Genomic DNA, 18,108 nt, shown 5'->3' with positions numbered 1-18,108 from the left:
AGTGAAGAGTGACGCAAAGTCTCACATCTGTGGAGAGTTAGTTTATGGGCCCTTGGACCTACGAGCACATGGCAGCTGTAATACTGGCAGTGAGACCTGAGGAGAAGTCAGCCTGAAATATAATACTCCCAATTATAGTGGGGCCTTGACTTACGAGTGTCCTGACTAACGAGTTTTTCGAGATATGAGCCGTCTCTGGGCCGATTTTTTGCTTTGAGTTGTGAGCTAAAATTTGGGTTACGAGCCAGCAGATACCCCACCGCTAGTTGGCGCAGCGAACGTCACAGTGAACACCACAACATCAGCCCAGCATCACGTGTCTCACTCGTTCACTTTTTGATTTGACATACGAGTAATTTGAGTTACGAGCTCAGTCAAAGAATGAATTAAACTCGGAAGTCAAGGCCCCACTGTATACTAAGGACAAGGGAATGGGAAGTGACAGACATTATCTCCTGGTAGAACCAGGAGCAGGGGGGCCAGAGCAGGACAGCCCCGGATTCACACGGAGGAGGCCACCGTCAAGAGTCTGGGTCTCTATATTCCCATCAGCCTCAGAAGAAACTAAAGAGATACCCCTGCTTTGCTTTGCTTTCTTTGTTGAATGAAACAAGATTTATCCCATGAAGGCGGGGTGGGGGGGGGGGGGGCAGTGAAGGCTTGGGCTTGGGGGAGGGGGTGGCGGGGGAGAGGTCAATGGGGGGGAAAAGGAGACTCATGTAATACTTTAAACAATAATTAAAAAAAAAAAAGATTTATCCCATGACCAGGTGACATCACAGAGAGTCCTGTGCCTACTGCCTTCTTGACTTTTCCCAAAGCAGCTTTCAACATAAGAGGGCCCCATCTCAACTCAGGAAGCACAGATGGTCCAAAAGGGATTTTGTCCCTGACAATGTGCAGGGGCTCAGCTGACAACCCATGTGCTGAGGGATATCACCGAAAAGCTTCCGTTTATGGCGTTCTCCCTGAGGGCCAGGCAATAGACAAAGCGCTGGACACATCTTAGCTCATTTGCTCCTGGTAGCAACCTGTCATATAAGTGTTGTCTGCATTTTAAGTGGGAAAGCTGGCAGGGCTGGAATTCAAACCCTGGGCTACCTGGACACCAACAGAGTTTGCCCTAAGTGAGGAGAACACGAGAGAGAGAGAGAGAGAGAGAGAGAGAGAGAGAGAGAGAGAGAGAGAGAGAGAGAGAGAGAGAGAGAAGATAGTTATAGTTAAACCCCAGCCTAAGGGAGCAGAGGTTGGAGGTACAGACCCGAGTGGCCCTCCGAGAGGAAGCACATAGGCGGGAGAAGGGCAGAGGCTCCCCTAAGGTGAGCCTTGAAGGGCAGGAGTCCAGCCCTGGCCCGTGTGGACACTCTCCCCGGACTCTGTCTAACTGCAGGGCCAGGAAAGTCATTCCATGTGCCTCACCCACTAGAGGCGCTCAATAATTACTCGTCAAGTTCACAAACAAATGTAAGTAACACCACCAACTGGTTTCTACCTCACTGGCCTAGTGAGCCCGATGACCGCCATCCAGGGCCTGACCCTGGGAGGTTCCGCTCCTTGATGCCGACCACCTGGAGGCCGACCCTTCTGCACATTGTCCTCCAGGACGTAGCACAGGCCTCCAACGCCAGCTCTCGCTTTCCTGAAGAGTCACAGGGATGGCCGGCTCTGACTATGTACTCCCCACCCTGGCCTGGCAGGGGGTCCCTCACCTCCAATTACTCCCACCATCTCTCACGGACGCCCACCCTCCCAGCCCAGGCGAAAGGTGAAAGAAATGGGGAGGAAGCTCACTGTTGATGGACTCTGTCATGTCCAAGGCCACAACCCTGGCCTGTGGGCAGTTGCCATGTCTTTCTCTTTGGCTCTTTGTCCAGTGGTGTTGGTAGGCGGGCAGAGCGTTCCTCTCCACCCCGTAGCCATCAACCAGCTTGTTCCTGGTAAAGAGTTGTCCCTGCACCCTGGGCCCAGGTGCTCCTAGGCATGCATAGCTGGCAGCCAGTGATCTTCATTAGCAATCAGGAGGGAGGGGAGGAAATGTAAATGAGTCTTAGGGGATTGGAACATTAGGTGGTGAAATGTTTCTAAGCATTTTCTGCTTAATACCCATAAATTTCGGGGGCCGTGTGTGCTAACAGCTTTTGATTTATGATGTCTTTATTTTTGCATTGTATTTAAGCCAAATTATGAAAGGGTAACAAGAGTAAAAAGAGCCTTTTAAAAAATGCGTGGAGATCCACCATGGGGGTAAGCCCTTTCTGTCAAGCTTTGCCACCACTTTGTAACACAAGGCCCCTGGTGCTGACAGCCGAGGAGCTAAGGGCAGCTAATTGGTATTGGACGCCAGCCTACCAGGGGCCCTGCTCTTCTAAGAAACACTTCCTCCCTTCTCCCAACCCCCTGCCTCCAGGAAGACCTTTTCATGGCTGCCGAGGGCAAGGAGGAAAGCATGCCTTGGGTAAATGTTGGGGGGCCGGGTCTCACTCGGCCGCCTTGACACAGAGATATTCCCCGGACCTGTAATTAAAATGCCTGTAGTCCAACCAATACGCTCCCGTCCCATTGCCCAGGACTGCAAGGCTCCCTGCTAATGCTGAACGCAAATTAATAAAACGCTGTGTCAGCCTTTCTTAACCCATTCCGATGTTATTGTCATGTTTATTTGCACAGTTCCCTGTAGGACACTGGTTGGAAAATCTAACAAGTGAGTTAAGCTCTCTCCTCAGCTATGCTTGCCATCTCCCCATGTGGCACCCATAAACTTTGCAGTTTGTGCTCACAGCAACTCCTCCCCACCCCCAAGATAAGCCATCGGGGTCTGGCCCTGGATGAAGACATTCTCTCAAACTGTAATTATCTTCCATTTATGCTACCATAAAATGACTAGATTGTTTGTTTCAAAGAACAGTTCCATTATCTTAGTTTACTAAAGAAAAAAAAAAGTTAAGCTACAGCATTTCCATAAATTAAATCCAGTCTGAGGGGAAACAAACACAAACTTCACCTGGAGTGATGTTGTAAGCCACATTAGCCTAATTGCCGTCTCCCTCAATTATGCCCTTCCCACTTTGTGTCTGTCTGGCTGCCTGCTTCCACACTCATTGCAGGAGACATATTTTACTTAGAGTAATAGAAGTTTGAATGAAGACAAAAACAGAACAAAACAAAAAACCCCACCTCTTTGGAATGTTTGACTGGGAAGGAAAGATATATTAGTGTTAAAATTTTGTTCTTGGCAACTACATGGACATACACTGATACCTTCCTCAAGTAATTCAGCAAGAGAAGGTTAAGGATCATTCAGCAAGAGAAGGTTAAGGATCTAAATGCCCTATAAAGAGGGGCCATAGAGGACGTCTGAGTGAATCGGGGTCAGGGGAGTCATGTGTAAGCGATGTCTTGAAAAGCACGCAGAATCTTATCACCTGGAGAACTGAGGGAAGATAATTCCAGGGCACAGAAATCGAAAGTGAAAAAATGCAGAAGCTGTGTGAATGTATGGGAAAGGCAAAAACCTCCTGTGGCCTTTTCTTATTTCTGCTTTTCCATATGTTTATAATATATAGGATGCATTAATATAGTTGTATGTATATAATTATGAATATACATGTATTGGAGATGTGCCCTGAAGGAGTTGTTTATAATGAAGAACACTGTCCAAACATTTGGCAACCATTGATGTAAGAAATGCAATCTCTCTGAGATTTAAGCAGTTGAGTGACTAGAGCAGTGATGGCGAACCTTTTGAGCTTGGCGTGTCAGTATTTTGAAAAACCCTAACTTAACTCTGGTGCCATGTCACATATAGAAATTTTTTGATATTTGCAACCATAGTAAAACAAATATTTATATTTTTGATATTTTTTATGTATTTACATGCCATTTAACAAAGAAAAATCAACCAAAAAATGAGTTTGCGTGTCACCTCTGACACGCGTGTCATAGGTTCGCCATCACTGGGCTAGAGGGATCTGTGTCTTACAGAGATGACCTTGGCGCGGTGCATGAGGTGGGTGCATGGAGGGGGGACTGCAGGCAGAGAAGCAGGCCTGAAGGCCATGACTATGATCCAGTGAAGGGGCTGAGAACGGCCGGAACAAGGGCAGCAGGAGAGTTGGGGATTCTGAAACTGTTATTTTGGATAGCTGAGAACACAGTTTGCATGAAAACAGAATAAAGGAGAACGAGAAGATGTGGGGAAGCGTGCAAATGGTGGGTCTGGTTTTGAAAATGAGTTTAGGGTGCCTATGAAACATGTAGTTGGAGATGTCCAAGTTGAAATTTCAACCTGGAACTCGGGTAGCTAGCCAAGCAAGCCTTTGGGTACATAACCCCTTCACATAATCACCTGCTCCTGTCCATATATCGCTAATCCAGCCAGAAAACCTGGAGAGCTCCTTGCTATGCCAGGCCCCACGCTCACCTGGTTGCGGGGAGGGGCAGTTAACAAGCAGAGGCCATTCCTGGCTAAGGCAGAGCCCTGGTGCTAGCCACCTGGGGCATGGGCCCCTGCCCTGGAGGCTTGCACAACAATCTTAATGCCATCACTATCAGGGGAGGAACCCAAAGCCAAGGGCACTCGCCCTCACAACCTCTCACTGGGGCCTTCCCTACACTGCCTGCCACTCGAGACCCAGAATCCTCTGGAAATCTTCAATCAGGGACATTGGGTGGGGTGTGGGTAAAGAAAGCCACCAACAAAGGCTCCAAGACAACCTCTGGAGAGCCACGGTGACCCTCCTGGTGCTTTCTCTCGATGCCTGTGATGTCAGCCAAAACTGTGACAGGCCAAAGTCAAAGTCAATTCACACCATCAAGTATGAGTAAGGAGAGTGAGTTCTATGTTAAAAGCAATGTTTGTTCAACCGCCTCCATGCTCAAGCATCACATACTGCCTGTCCTCAAACTGGGGGTTCTAGGAACAGGTTACAGGTCAGTAGACAACGGCTTTGGCCAATGAGTCAAGAATACAAGGTTTTTATCCTAACCTGATCCTGAAGCAAGATACTTAACTTATGGTACCTCCGTTTCCTTGCAATGAAGTTTGTTAACCACATCATGGAAAAGGTGTATCTAAGCATCAGTTTTAAAACTCAGGCCACAATAACTGTTATTCATTTTCAGCAGGTTGATCTCTCAGGACTTAGAGAAAAATTCAAAATTGACAAGTTCAAGAAAATCTAGTTAAAGGATGATAATAAGATTAATCCGTTTCACTCAGAATCTGTATCCTCAAGACTCCCTCTGCCAACTGCTGCACAAAGCATTTTGGGATGTCCCTGACGACAGGGGTGGGGGAGGGGTGCGCGGGGGTCACTGGAGGGGTAGGTGCGCAGAAGGCACAGGTGAAGCTCTGTCAGCAGCATAAGCTCGGGGTAGAGACTAACTCTACTAGTACAACCCTCCTTGTTGAGTTTCATCACTGTATGGACTTTGTGAACTTGCACTGCTGCGGAGGAGGAGAGAAGGGGAGATTTCAGTTGCCCTTTAAAAGGGATTTGGAGACATCCGATCACCTCCTCTGCCCCAGGGGGAGAGCTGGAACCTTTGTGGAGAACATGCCTTGGCCATCTGGAGCGCATCCAGCAGAAATGTGGCTGACCTAACATGGAAGGGAATGTCGGTGTTTGCTAAGTCATAGAAGACCATGATGAGGCACATTCACCACTGACAGTTTACAGGGAAGTACATGAACGCTGTTAGATGAAATCTGAAGATAAGCACCGTTATGCAATAAATTGTGTACCCCCCAAGATTCACATGTTGAAGGCTTAACGAGCAATGTGACTGTACTTGAAGTCAGGGCCTTTATAGAGGCAATCAAGGTTAAATGAGGTCACAGGGTAGGGCCCTGATCCAATAGGTATAAGAGGAAGAGGGAGAGACCAGGGTGCAAACACGCAGAGGAAAGGTCGTGTGAGGACACAGCAAGGAACCATTTACAAGCTCAGGAGAGAGGCCTCAGGAAAAACCAAATAGCTTGGACCGCTCGCCTCCAGGACTGTTAGAAAATAAATTTTTGTTTTTTAAGCCACCCAGCCTCTGGTGTTTTATTATGGTGCCCCTAGCACACGAGTGCAGGCACTAAGAACACATTTTCTCCTCTAGTGCAGGAAACAGATCACTGCTGTTTTGTTCCTATAAGTATGTGATCAAAATAAACACAACTTGTTTTGTGAATGTGGTTTTCTCTGCTGTGCTTCTTTTTGTGTCTCGTATTATTTCCGAGTCCGCCTTCCCGCTTCCTCTGAGACCTACACGACGCCCCCTGTCCCAGGCGGAGGCCTCCATCCCCTCGGACACCTGGCCGTGCTGGATTGCAGCACTTTGTATGAACTGCCCCAATTGAAAGCCATTGATTATGTCTCCTTCAATCCCCCTGAGTCACCCATCGCTGACTTTCTGTTCTGCAGTAACACTTCAGGTCAAAGAGGCCAAACAGATAAAACTGTCGTTCTAAAGATTTTTATCCTACTTCGGGGGCAGTCTGGACACAAATTCAGAGGGCAGAAGGTGGGTCGGTGAAATAGATAGTGGCACACAACATCATCCAGACAAGCAGGGCCCCGGGGGGACATGGAAACGTCCAGCTGCCTTCACGGCTATGAGACACCGGCTATCATAGCTCCGATGATGTCATAGCATATACATCACAGCTGAGCTCCTTGTCACCATTGAACCAGACTTAACGTCAGTGTGACAGGGTGTCGAAGGACCCTGACTTCCAGGGCAGACGTTTTCTCACAAGAGGACCAAGCTTGCTGTGACGTGTGATGCTGTGTGGGAGCCAGCAGGGGCCCTGAACTGCAGCTGCAGACCTATGGGCAGCCCAGGGCACTGGCGGGAACCAGCAGCCAGCTGAGGGAGGCTGGGGAATGGCCACTCCAGAGCGGGCGGCTGGAAATCTGAAAGGTGGCTCAACCTTCCCCAGAATTAGAGTCACACAGGGACCTGCTCTAAAAAGCTGCTCTGAAAGCTGGAGGATACTTTCTCAGGAGAAATTATGGGAAGGACTCAGAGGATCACAACCCTGATGAACGGAACGATACCGCCCAGATTTCAGCTCCAGATCATCAGGCCAGAGACAGGGACAGCCGAGGGCTCAAAGGAGTGTTTACCAAGCTGCAGACCCTTACATACAACCTGTGCAGCATTTGTCCGGACATCACCTCTGATGGTTAAGTTTATGTGTCCACTTGCCTGGGCCGTGGCTCTGAGTGTGTCTGGGGGCTGCTCCTGAGACTCACCTTCGGATCGGCAGACTGGCTGAAGCAGTGTCACCTCCCCCAGTGTGGGTGGGCCTGTGTAATCTTTATAGTCCAGCTATGACAGGACACTGACTTCTCTTGCATTACGGGTGTGAATGGGTTATGTTATCTGGGAACTTCACTTCAGGATTGGAAACAGGGAGTTAAACAACATTTGTAATAAAAATGAGGGTGGAGTTTGGCAGGACCGAGGCCTACCGCTTTAAAAGAAGTCTGCTGTGGATCAAAAATGTCTTTCCAAGTGGAAACACCAGGGAATCATTTCCTTTCTGGAACCGGCTGGGCCTGGGAACAGCCCCGCGAGGCCGGCGGGAGCAGCTGGCTCGGCTGGCGGGCATGAAAGAGCCCTTTCTCCGCAGGCCTCGCAGGTGAAAGACACGGAAGCCCCATCGGTGCTTTAAAACCAAAGGAAAGACTCCGCAAACTTCACGCGGCCATGTGACCCTGACACGCTGTGTAACTTAGCCTCAGTTTCCCTAACTGTACAATGGAGGAAAAATAGCCCCTCCCATCTTGACTTCCTGTGTGGATTAAATCAGATAAATAAGATACAGCTTCTAGTGCTTCCCTCACAACCCTGAGCCTAGGATGCTCAGTAAATGGGAGCATGTTATTTATGACATGGTACAGCACTTTACAGTTTGCAAAGCCCTTTTCCGTAGACTATTTCCTTTGGACTTTACATACGTTACCCAAAGTGACCTTCCCCACAACTTCTGAAATGTTAACCCTATGATCTAATAAAGTGGGGGTAACGCAGAGAGTGTGCAGCTCTTCCCACAACACCGTGCTGCCTCCACCATGCTGACATGATCGCTCCTTTAACCATTCATTCATTCATTCATTCATTCAACAAATATTTATTAGGCACTTGCTGCATTCAAGGCACTGGGCCTCAGCGGTGGGGACTGACAGGAATACCATCCCATGGAGGAGAGGAGGGGAGGGAGGCGCAGGGTGGCCACCATGCTTGTCCTGGGTCACACTGGTAGCCTTGGAACTGGCTTTTGCCACTTGAAATCCATGCCGCTCCACCTATGTTTATTCTGTGTAGCTCCAAGGACAAAAGGACACCCTCAGAGGAGGAAGTTACTGGAGGAGGAAGCTGGGGAAAGTTCTGCAGGGAAAGGTGGCCTTGCTAACTGCTGGAGCTTCCAACAATGAAAGGGGCCGCCTCCTGAGGAGGGAGGCTGTGCTGTCCGCATCCTTCGAAGAGCCTGGGGACGCGCTGGAGGCTTGCCCTGGGAGAGAGCCTTCATGTCCCAGAGAGCCTTCAAAACCCATTCAATCTAGGAATCTAGGACTCACTTAGAGACCATTCTCAGAGTAGAGGCTTTTGCTTTTTACTCTTCCCGTCAAATGTCATGCGTTTTTGCTTCAAGCTCATTCCTTTGGCTAGTATTTTCACCTTCCAGCTTTCGCAAAGGGGTGAGCAGCTGGAAAATGGTCTGGGACGTCAGTGGCTCCACGGTCCCAGTGTAAATTCTCCCAACCTGCCCTAAATCTGTATTCTCAGGAATGAGAGAGAAAACCCCTGGAAACTGACCAATCTACTAAGTACACAAGCAGAATACAGAAAAATCTTGGCAAAAGTGTTTCCTTAACTTTGTCCAGGAAGTCATGAGACCCACACTTGTCCACTGTTTGAAATCTACAAGGACTTTGGCCGCATAGAATTTCTTTTCTTTTTCTGGCATGAAAATGTCAAATAGAGTCATAAAAACTTATCTTGTGCCCAGAAATCCAGAAATATATATATATATATATATATATATATATATATATATATATATATATACTTTAAATGATTATACTTCTAATTTATTCCACATTACTCTGGTCTCAGGCCAACTAATAAGAACCCAATTTCTTAGCACTTGACCTTTGCAGAAATTTGGGCTGATTCCAAGGAAAAAAGTACAAGACAAACTTTTCTGAATGTCCCTTTTCCTAACTCTACTGTGTTCTTCTTTACTGGGTTCTTGCTAAACAACTTCTAACTAAAAGGGAGGGCAACAGGGAGAAATGACCACTCCTCTATGCCACCACACAGCATTGGCCCCCACACATTGCCACATATATCACACACCAACTTGAGTTTCTAACTCAATTCCCTGGAAAGAGTTTATACTCACCTGGTCTCATTAAGGCAACACACATTGTACAGCTTCTCACTGTGGGACCAATTAACCGTTTCCACATGGGCACCAAAATAACCCCACCATACAGTTTGCCCTCATTAATGATGTTAAGTACTTAATTATGTTACCAACACCCAAAATAAGAGCTATATTATCACATTGTGGGTGGTGATTTCAGACATTAGAACAAGTTGGGTGTGTTTCTCTTTCACCATTCCCATGCTTTGTTCGTCATTTGGGCACCAAAATCTAAAGCTATCTACAGCTTTCCACTTGAAGCGTTTTTGCAAATGAGCTGTTAACGTGACATAATCAAATATGCTTGAGCATCTTCTAGCATCTGAAAGGGAGAGTTCCCCATATAAGGGGAAATACACATGATTGGATTGAACCCCAAATCTCATGGCAAACTCCCCAGTACAGGCAACAAAGGCAACAGCATGAACCTATGACCCCAGGATCCTGAAGGCTGAATAATGACAGAAATATATTCCCACAGTGGAGTTTTGTGCTGATCAATAAACTCAATGACGTTCTTGAGTTACACTCTTTAGGATAAACAGCATATCTTAATGGCTAATTATTTGGTTATGCCTTGATACCACCATCATTTCCCAGTAGTGAGGGTACTAAATCCTAAAGGGCTGTGAAGGAGATGGTCAGCCTCTTTTTTGGAAAGCCATAAAGAATGAGCTTGTGATCGGATAGAAACGGTTAGGCCCAAAGAAATTGTTTAAGTTACATGACCTCCAAATCCTGTCTCCCCAAACAGAAAGCCCTAATGCCCTGGAATTGGCTTTCATCTGTGTTTCTCTTTTCAGTTCTTCCTCTCCTCATTCACCAAGGCCACAGTTGCCTGTCAGAACAGGATTAAAATCCTGAGGCCAGCCCCAGAGAGCCTCGAAGGCTGCATCCATTTACTCCATAACACACTGCTGGGCGCTACCACTGGCCTGATGGGTGGGCCTGGCGCCGAACACCAGGGAAAAACACACCGCTGGGTGTTCGACCCTATTTTCTCATCAGTGATGCCCAGGATGACTTGTGGACAAATGTGAAAGGCGAAGCTGAAAACCTTTCCTTCAATCCAAGAGAAAAAGACCCATAAGAGCTAAAAGGTGACAGCCGCAGGCTACAGTTGGCTCTCACTGAATCCTTTGTGACTGCAGAGGGTATAGGAAGGAGCCATGGCCAGGTCCCCTTGTGGAAGGGGGATGGAACACACTCTCTCTCCTCTGAGCTTTAACCCAACACCTCTTTTTTCAGTGCCATTTCTCACAGGTTGGACTGGGACCCAACCAGGGTAGTTCTCTGCTCTGCCCAGCTCAGCTTTTGTTCCAGGTTTGGTGCCCATCTTCACAGAGGGCTGCATGTTTCTTTAGGATTACTTTGGAGTCATACGTTTTGTCTTGAAAGAATGGGGGCTTTTGCTCTGTCATGACCAGCACAGAAAGAAAAAGAGGGCAAAGGCTTTTGTTAACAAATATTTAGCTCCCAAAAGCCGAGTCACATCATGGGGCTAACCAGACATCACCACCTCTCAAAGCACAGCGTTGACACTGTGTTTCCCTGGCCCGTTCATTTCCTCCTATTGGCTAACTCCGCTCCTGTGCTTCTGGGTCATAATCCTTACGAAGAAGGCAAGGCCACTCCTGGTCAGCCCGGCCCCTTCCTCGAAGGGCACGGCTGGCTGCAGGAGAGGGCCTTCGCTTTGGAAGATCAGCAACTCCGGGACTAAGTTCCATCCATCTGACCAATAAATGCAGCTGCCGAAAAAGAAATGCGCATCTGCCTCCCCACAAACAAAAATGTCGGTAGAACGTGTCTGCGTTGGTGGGAGGTTGAGGGAGGAGTTTAAATGGTTTTGTGCCACCTGATTCTCTAAAACACAACTGGTCCAACAGTGACAGTGGCAACCTCTCTCAGAATATATCCCTGTGACTCCAGGGTGTCCCACAGGCTCCGTGGAACGACTTTTCATCTTAGTACAACCGAGAACAGCCACAGGGGAATAAATTCCTTTCTGTCCTAAAACAGTAGTCCACGGAGTAACAGTTGTGAGAAGCGGGAGGTGCTTTATCTCCTCAATGGTGGCAGAGTGCCTCTCCTGATGGACACATTTTCATTGATTCCAGAACACGCTAGTCCTGCTTGCTGCTCCTCTCCATCCCACCCTCCTGAGGCAGGGATGTTCTTGACTGTCAGGCCTGCCAGCTAACCCAGCACAGCCTTGTCACCAGCACCCCAGCGTGGCCAGGTCTCTTGGCTGAGAGAAGCAAGAGCCACCAAGGCTAACCTACCCTTCCTCTGAAAACCCAGAGGGAGGGGAGAGAGCTCTGACTTCTGAAGACTGACTGCACCTCATCACCACTCGCCTTCCAGACATGGCACACTGTGGCCAAATAGCAGTGCCCCTCATCAGGCTGCCCCTGAATGCCACCCACCAGTGACAGGCAGAGAGAGAGAGAGAAAGAGAGAGAGAGAGAGAGAGAGAGAGAGAGATCATTGTAGAGCAGACTGCTCCGAAGTGCCCAATCCTCCTGTACCCCTCTGGACATTAGGGTGTGGAGTCAGAACAAGCCGAATTTCAAACAGTCCTGAGTGCGTCTGATATGGCCCTTCTGCCTTGCAGCTCCTCTGCTTCAAGTCTCCATCTCAATCTTGGCATCGGACAAACTGCGGTGGGAGTTTGCAGAAATGCTACGGAATGAACCTTGGCCAGAACTAAAACTGAGTCAAATGCAACAACAATAAAATAAATAAATAAATAAAACACACACACACACACACACACACAAAAAAAAAAAAAAACAGGTAGGACCTCGTGGGCTTGCAGCCAAAGCCCTGGAACTTGGTATACGTGTATCAACAAACGCAGGACTCGCCACAGCGACACAGCAGCGATCCTAGCAGAAATTTATAGCCCAGACTAGAGCGAGGCGCTGTTGCAAATGCAAAGCTTTGTTGTTGCTGTGTTTTGTTTTGTTTTGTTGTTTTGTTTTGTTGGGGGGGGGTGCAGGGGTAGAAAAGGAAAATAAAGAAAGAGAAAGCAACAGATTTAAACGCAATCCTAACATCTCGGAAATTCTACCGTGACTCGGGTGATCCCAGTGGTCTTTGAACCTTGTCGGAAAATGTCACAATAGATGTTTGAATTAAAATCCAGTAAGTTTGCCAGAAGACCGATTGTTTAAAATTGGCAGCCTTCCAGACAACTTCCGAGGCTGCACACTGCCCGGGGCTGAGAGAACGGCTAATTCCAGAGCAAGTTCATTATCACCTTATTGATAAAGGGGTAATTTTTAAAGCTCATGGTGTGGGTTTTGTGACTTATTAATTAAAATTTAGAGTAATTTACTAGACACAGTAGTGGCTTCTGTTACATTATTTATGCACCGTACCATTTGTGTTTTCTCCCAGGGGCTGTTTTTAATCCCCTGGTTTCTCCTCACCTGTCTGCCCTTGAAGGCAACAGAAATCATAAAAACAGGTAAAGCTCACACTAGCCTTTTGGGAAATCACAGAATTAAGAAGATGTCCAAGGAGGCACTCCATCAAAACTCATTCCTAGACAAGTCAAATTTGCCCACGCAAATAAAGAAATGTGTGCTCACGGCAAATGGCCCGGCTTTCAGAAACCTCTTCTTCAAAATGCCGGGCTGAATTTTATGCTCTTTGATAAATAGATGGGGAGAGTCTGTCCTCGTCTTTTCTCCTTCTTTCCCACGGCATCCCTGAACAAAAGCAGGAGGCAGGGGAAAGAGGAGCAGCACGGGACAGAACTGGGGGCAGCCCCACGGGGCCGGTGTCACCTCCAGCTCTCCTCAGGACGCGTGGATTGCGCTGAGCGCACCTGGGTGCCAGTGTGATGCTGAGGCTCCCAGGGGTGCAGGCTGGGGTGAGCTCCTCCCGTGGCCCCAGGGAGCGACTTCCCAGCTGCGGCCCCACCTCTGCCCGCACCCAGTGCTGGCTCTCCCTGGTCTTAAGAGGCAAGAATATAGAGGTATGTGTCCACCCGGCACGCACACTGCAAAAAGGACTTGCAAAACACTCTAACATCTAACCCCCCGAATGTCCGGACAGGTCATTTCTCTCCGAGCACCCCTCGTTTGGATTTAAGGGAACTTTAGTCGTGTAGTTCTTGATCGTGTTGAAGAATTTGAGATCCAGAACGAGGCTAAGATAAAAGCCACCACTCTCTGCGAGCGCAGATGCAGTCTGATGTTCACATCACTTAAAAGTTTAAACATTTCCTACCCTTGCACTTTGAGGCATCGCTTCATTTTTATAGTGAACGTGCTGTTTCACGTGTTTAAAAGTCCCCATTTCTCGTTGGCCACAGCGGGCCTGCGGGTCTGCAGGTCTGCGGGTCTGACCTGCTGCTGGAGGGGGCCCCGGGCGCCCGGAACCAGAAAGTGAAACTGCACCTGCTGCTTGCCGCCTGGGAACACACCAGAAGCAGACAAGGCACGAAGGGGCAGAAAGCAAGCTCCTCTTGTTTTTCTCGTTGTTTTCCTTCCCCTTACCACACGCCCATTTTTATTTATTGATTGATTTTCACTTTTGACGGCAAAAGGAAAGTCATTCCGGTGGCGCAGGGAAGAAATGTAAACATGCTAAACATCAAAGAACGGCGTTTTTGTGGGATATGCCATTTTCTTCTAATTCCACAAATCAAGCAGATGGATAAATTCGCCAAAATATCGGAGCCCCTCCACAGACACAGTCTAAAGAGCTAAAGAAAACACATTCCGGTTTTTTAAACGATGCCACAAGTATGTTTAAAAAGTCTCGATTTTGAAACAACCTGAACGCTTCCCTGACGGTTCTATGCTAACCTTTTACTTGCGTTTGTGGGACCACTCCCACTTTCCTAGGTCATCTCCGTCCAGCTCTTCCTCAAACACCCGCCTTATTTTCTTAGGCTGGTTCTCCACGCAACACCCACCACAGGACTCCGTTTGACCACGCTGTGGATTCCCTGACGGTTATTGTTAATGCTTCCACTCCAAATATTGTTTTATTTACAAAGAAAAGAGTCTTGGGGAAGAAAAGAACTATGTCTCTCTTTAAAAATGCTCCCTCTGCTTGCAAAGGAAGGAAAATAGAGTAGACAACCAACGTCTCCATTCAGAAGCACCTGGATTCCTTTCCCAAGCCACAGAGGCTGAGCCCAGCCAACAAGCCACCTTCTCAGAACGCGACTGACGGTCTTGAACACAGAACACAGCCAGCCAGGAGCCGCCCCTCGGTGACTGTTACAGGGAGCGGAGAGAACTCTGACCAGTCCCTCAAATATCGGTCCAGTGACTTCCACAAAGCCGGCACCTCGCCCTCCTCCCGGTCCCCTCCTACTCAGCCCGGAACCTGGGAGGGACCCTTGTGCCAGCAGGAGGGACACGTGGAATCGGGTTCAAGTCACACAACGTCCCCACCTGGGAAAGAGGTGACTCTGTGTATTTGAATTTGGGAAAACTGCTCCTGACAAGCCATAGCCACCTGTGTTTTCTTTTTCCCAAAAAAACTAACCAGCACCAGCAACTAGCAACAAATAGTATTCTCATCTATCCTGGGAAATTAGGAAACACCAGCACAAAACCCGTAAAACATCCCATCTGGTATACAAAAAATAAAACTCAATTTAAAACACCACTCTCGCCTCTTCACAACACACTGATTTTAAACATTAAATATTAGGCAAATATTTTTATCCCAAGACAAACTGAAAATGTTTTTATTTAAAAACAAAGCAAAAATCATCATTTCAAAAATAGCTAACCATTTATTTGAGTTCACATTTCGGGGGAAAAACAACTTTCTACATATTTAAATGCAGAGTTAAAGAGTAGTGAGCATGTATATACCCTAAATTTATCAACTATATGATTCTATGCTCCGTCTTCCCCCCGAGATCTGATTGAGAAATCAAACACTGTATTTTGAGGAGAAGGCACTAAAGTTACCTGCCGCCCTCCGTGGTTTCGGTGCAGAACATTCATGCAGTGCCCGAGGGGGAGCGCGCCACCCAGACCAGCTGAGCCAGGTAACCCGTCGTGCTGACGGCGGAAAGAGCAGAACCCCGTGTCCACGGCACACCCTCCGAGTGTGTGTCTCCCTTACCTACAGCGGGCTCACCAGAGCCCTGGTCAGGTTCTTTACCGGGCCGGGGAGGTTGGCTCAGGAGGCAGAAGACTTTCGGTACATGCAAACCGGGTACTGCAAAAGCTAAGCGTCCACCCGGGTGTTAGAAGCTCACAGTTAGTCTCCAGCAGCCCTGCTCTCCGGCTGCACACATCTCATTAGACTAATGCATTCAGCACAGGCAGAAACTCGATTTACCATAGCTACAGCAATGAATTTCCATTACGATGACAGCTTCAACCACATCATGTCCGGAAAACCAGCCAACCGCTGGCTTTTAAAGAACACACACATTTTACATGCAGAGAACGCGAGGCATGCGTGTGTGTGTGTGTGTGTGTGTGTGTGTGTGTGTGTGTTTCATGTTTCCTTCCTCTCAGCAGCCCAACTAAGAGAAATGTGCAGTGTAGCTTTTTGCCGACATGAGCTGCAAGGTAATGACACTTCTGCTTCTCTGGTAGTTACGTCCTTGTAATAAACTGAATTATGTCACAATTGTCAGAAGGGGTGTTTCCAACATTTCGATTTTCATTACCCCTCCTCTGTTGCCATAGAAACCAGACTGTAACATCATCTCTTTGTCCCAGCCCTGCAGCAGTGTGGGCTAGCGCCGGGCTTACGAGATACTGGTGAGCGGGAGGAGTAAATATTTGACTCTAGACAAATAAAACAAAAAGAAATATTCTCCTGTCATCACTGTTCGGGAGAGAATGTGTGCGTGCAGAGGAGTGTGCACACACAGGTAACACCCTGTAGTCAGACGTAGTAACTCTACAGCCGCATACATCACCTTTGTCACCTCATTGAAACAGCGCCTGGACCTGGGTTCCAGGTGTGTGTGTGTAAGAGCGGAAGTGTTTCCACACCATGAACAGGGTCGGGGCCAGCCTGGGCAGGAACAGTCCTGACATAGGAAAAGGGCTGCTATGTATTCCCCGTGCTCTATGGTATTGCTTGTAGCAAACCAACTTATCCTGGAAAAGTGACTTTTTCGCCTTTTTTTAATAATAAAGTGGAGCATTGCCCATTTCATTCAATAACCATTCTGGACTATTGTTCCCAGGCATTTCCTACAAGAAGAAACATTCATCCAACAAACATGTGGCCACGCGGAGGTTTCCTCCTGGGGGTGAGCGACAAGCAAAGTTAGCCAGGAGTGAACACCACATGGGGCTAATTGAGGCTTAGGCCACAACTTGGACAGGTACTGAGAGTGGAAAAAAAATAAAATCACAACATGAGGCTTTTCTGAATCTATAGGCAGCGTCGCATGAGAAAGAATAAGAAATCTCTCTCCACAAATTATGACCATAGGAAGAAAATTAAATTTTTTTGAAGTCAAAGCATTGTATTTATTGAGCAAGAAGTAAATTCACTATTTAGTTCATTTAATTACCTAATTTTATTGTTTTGTTTTGTGTGGGAAAAGGCAAGTTTGGTAATTTTTCATTTTGGTCATTGAATATAAGTTGATTTCATTAAAGGAGGAGGAGAGAGAGGAGGGAGAGAATGAGGAGAAGGAAAGGAAACAGGACCCAGCGGGTGATTTCAGTTCGGCCAACATCTCTCTCAGCCACAGTGGCTGTATGCATGCAGGGGCCTCGAACACAACCCACACTCCGCGCCACACAGCACCTGGAGGGGTCTGAGTTGCTAAGCCAGTCTACACTTTTAAAGGCTTCTTCAGATAAAAAAAAATAATAAATCTTCCTCAGATAATCAAAAATATTTCCCAAATCCTATAAAAGAAGAAGAAGACTTGACAGAATCTGTCTGAAAGAAAGGAGTTTTTGGTCCCGTTCCCGCCCCCCCCCCCCCCATTTCGAGAATTTGTGATTCTGATTCTCAGTGTCTGAACGTCCTCGCCTCCTCCCGGGTCTTTATTGTTGTGGTCTGTCCCTAAGTGGGTGTGGCTGGGATGCAGGCACTGGCATCACAAGTGAACCACAAAATGGGCCTGAAAACAGAAATTAACCGAAGCTGGTTTGCTTAAAAAATAGATGATAGGTAAATCGATATCAATTGATAGATGCCAAATGGATAGATATGCCTTAAGATATTAAATCCATGTTTTTAAAAATCCTAAATGTTTTTAATTCCAAGAAAAATTTTAAGTTAAACATGTAAGAGAAAAGAAATTCGGTGGAATGGCTGTATACACACTAAGGCAGTGGTTCTCAACCTTCCTAATGCCGTGACCCTTTAATACAGTTCCTCAAGTTGTGGTGACCCCCAACATAAAATTATTTTCGTTGCTACTTCATCACTGTAATTTTGCTACTATTATGAATCGTAATGTAAATATCTGATATGCAGGATGTATTTTCATTGTTACAAATTGAACATAATTAAAACATAGTGATTAATCACAAAAACAATATGTAATTATATATGTGTTTTCCGATGGTCTTAGGCGACCCCTGTGAAAGGGTCATTCGACCCCGAAAGGGGTCGTGACCCACAGGTTGAGAGCCGCTGCACTAAGGGGTCTGTTAAGAAGAAAAGGGGCCCTTCTGAGCTAATGTGTCTATCTCTGAGTCTTGTACATCCCTGGGCTCTGA

At 47.3% G+C, this 18,108-nt stretch overlaps 1 protein-coding gene across 2 annotated transcripts in view; it reads right to left on the bottom strand.

The window, feature by feature from the left end:
* The window catches only part of SCML4 (Scm polycomb group protein like 4), a 92,474-nt gene extending 76,757 nt beyond the window's left edge, over positions 1–15,717 (bottom strand). Inside the window, exon 1 of one of the 2 annotated variants that reach the window (XR_009453444.1) lies at positions 15,527–15,715. The gene's annotated coding sequence lies outside the window, so the exon portion shown is untranslated. Of the gene's footprint in view, positions 1–15,526 lie in introns of both variants that reach the window. The other variant, XM_059700793.1, reaches the window with a different exon arrangement.
* Between the last annotated feature and the right edge of the window lie 2,391 nt (positions 15,718–18,108).

This window comes from Myotis daubentonii, chromosome 6, assembly GCF_963259705.1.
Source record: "Myotis daubentonii chromosome 6, mMyoDau2.1, whole genome shotgun sequence".
Classification (NCBI taxonomy): domain Eukaryota; kingdom Metazoa; phylum Chordata; class Mammalia; order Chiroptera; family Vespertilionidae; genus Myotis; species Myotis daubentonii.
Note: the sequence above shows the minus strand (reverse complement) of the source record. Positions and strands in the feature narration are given on the sequence as shown.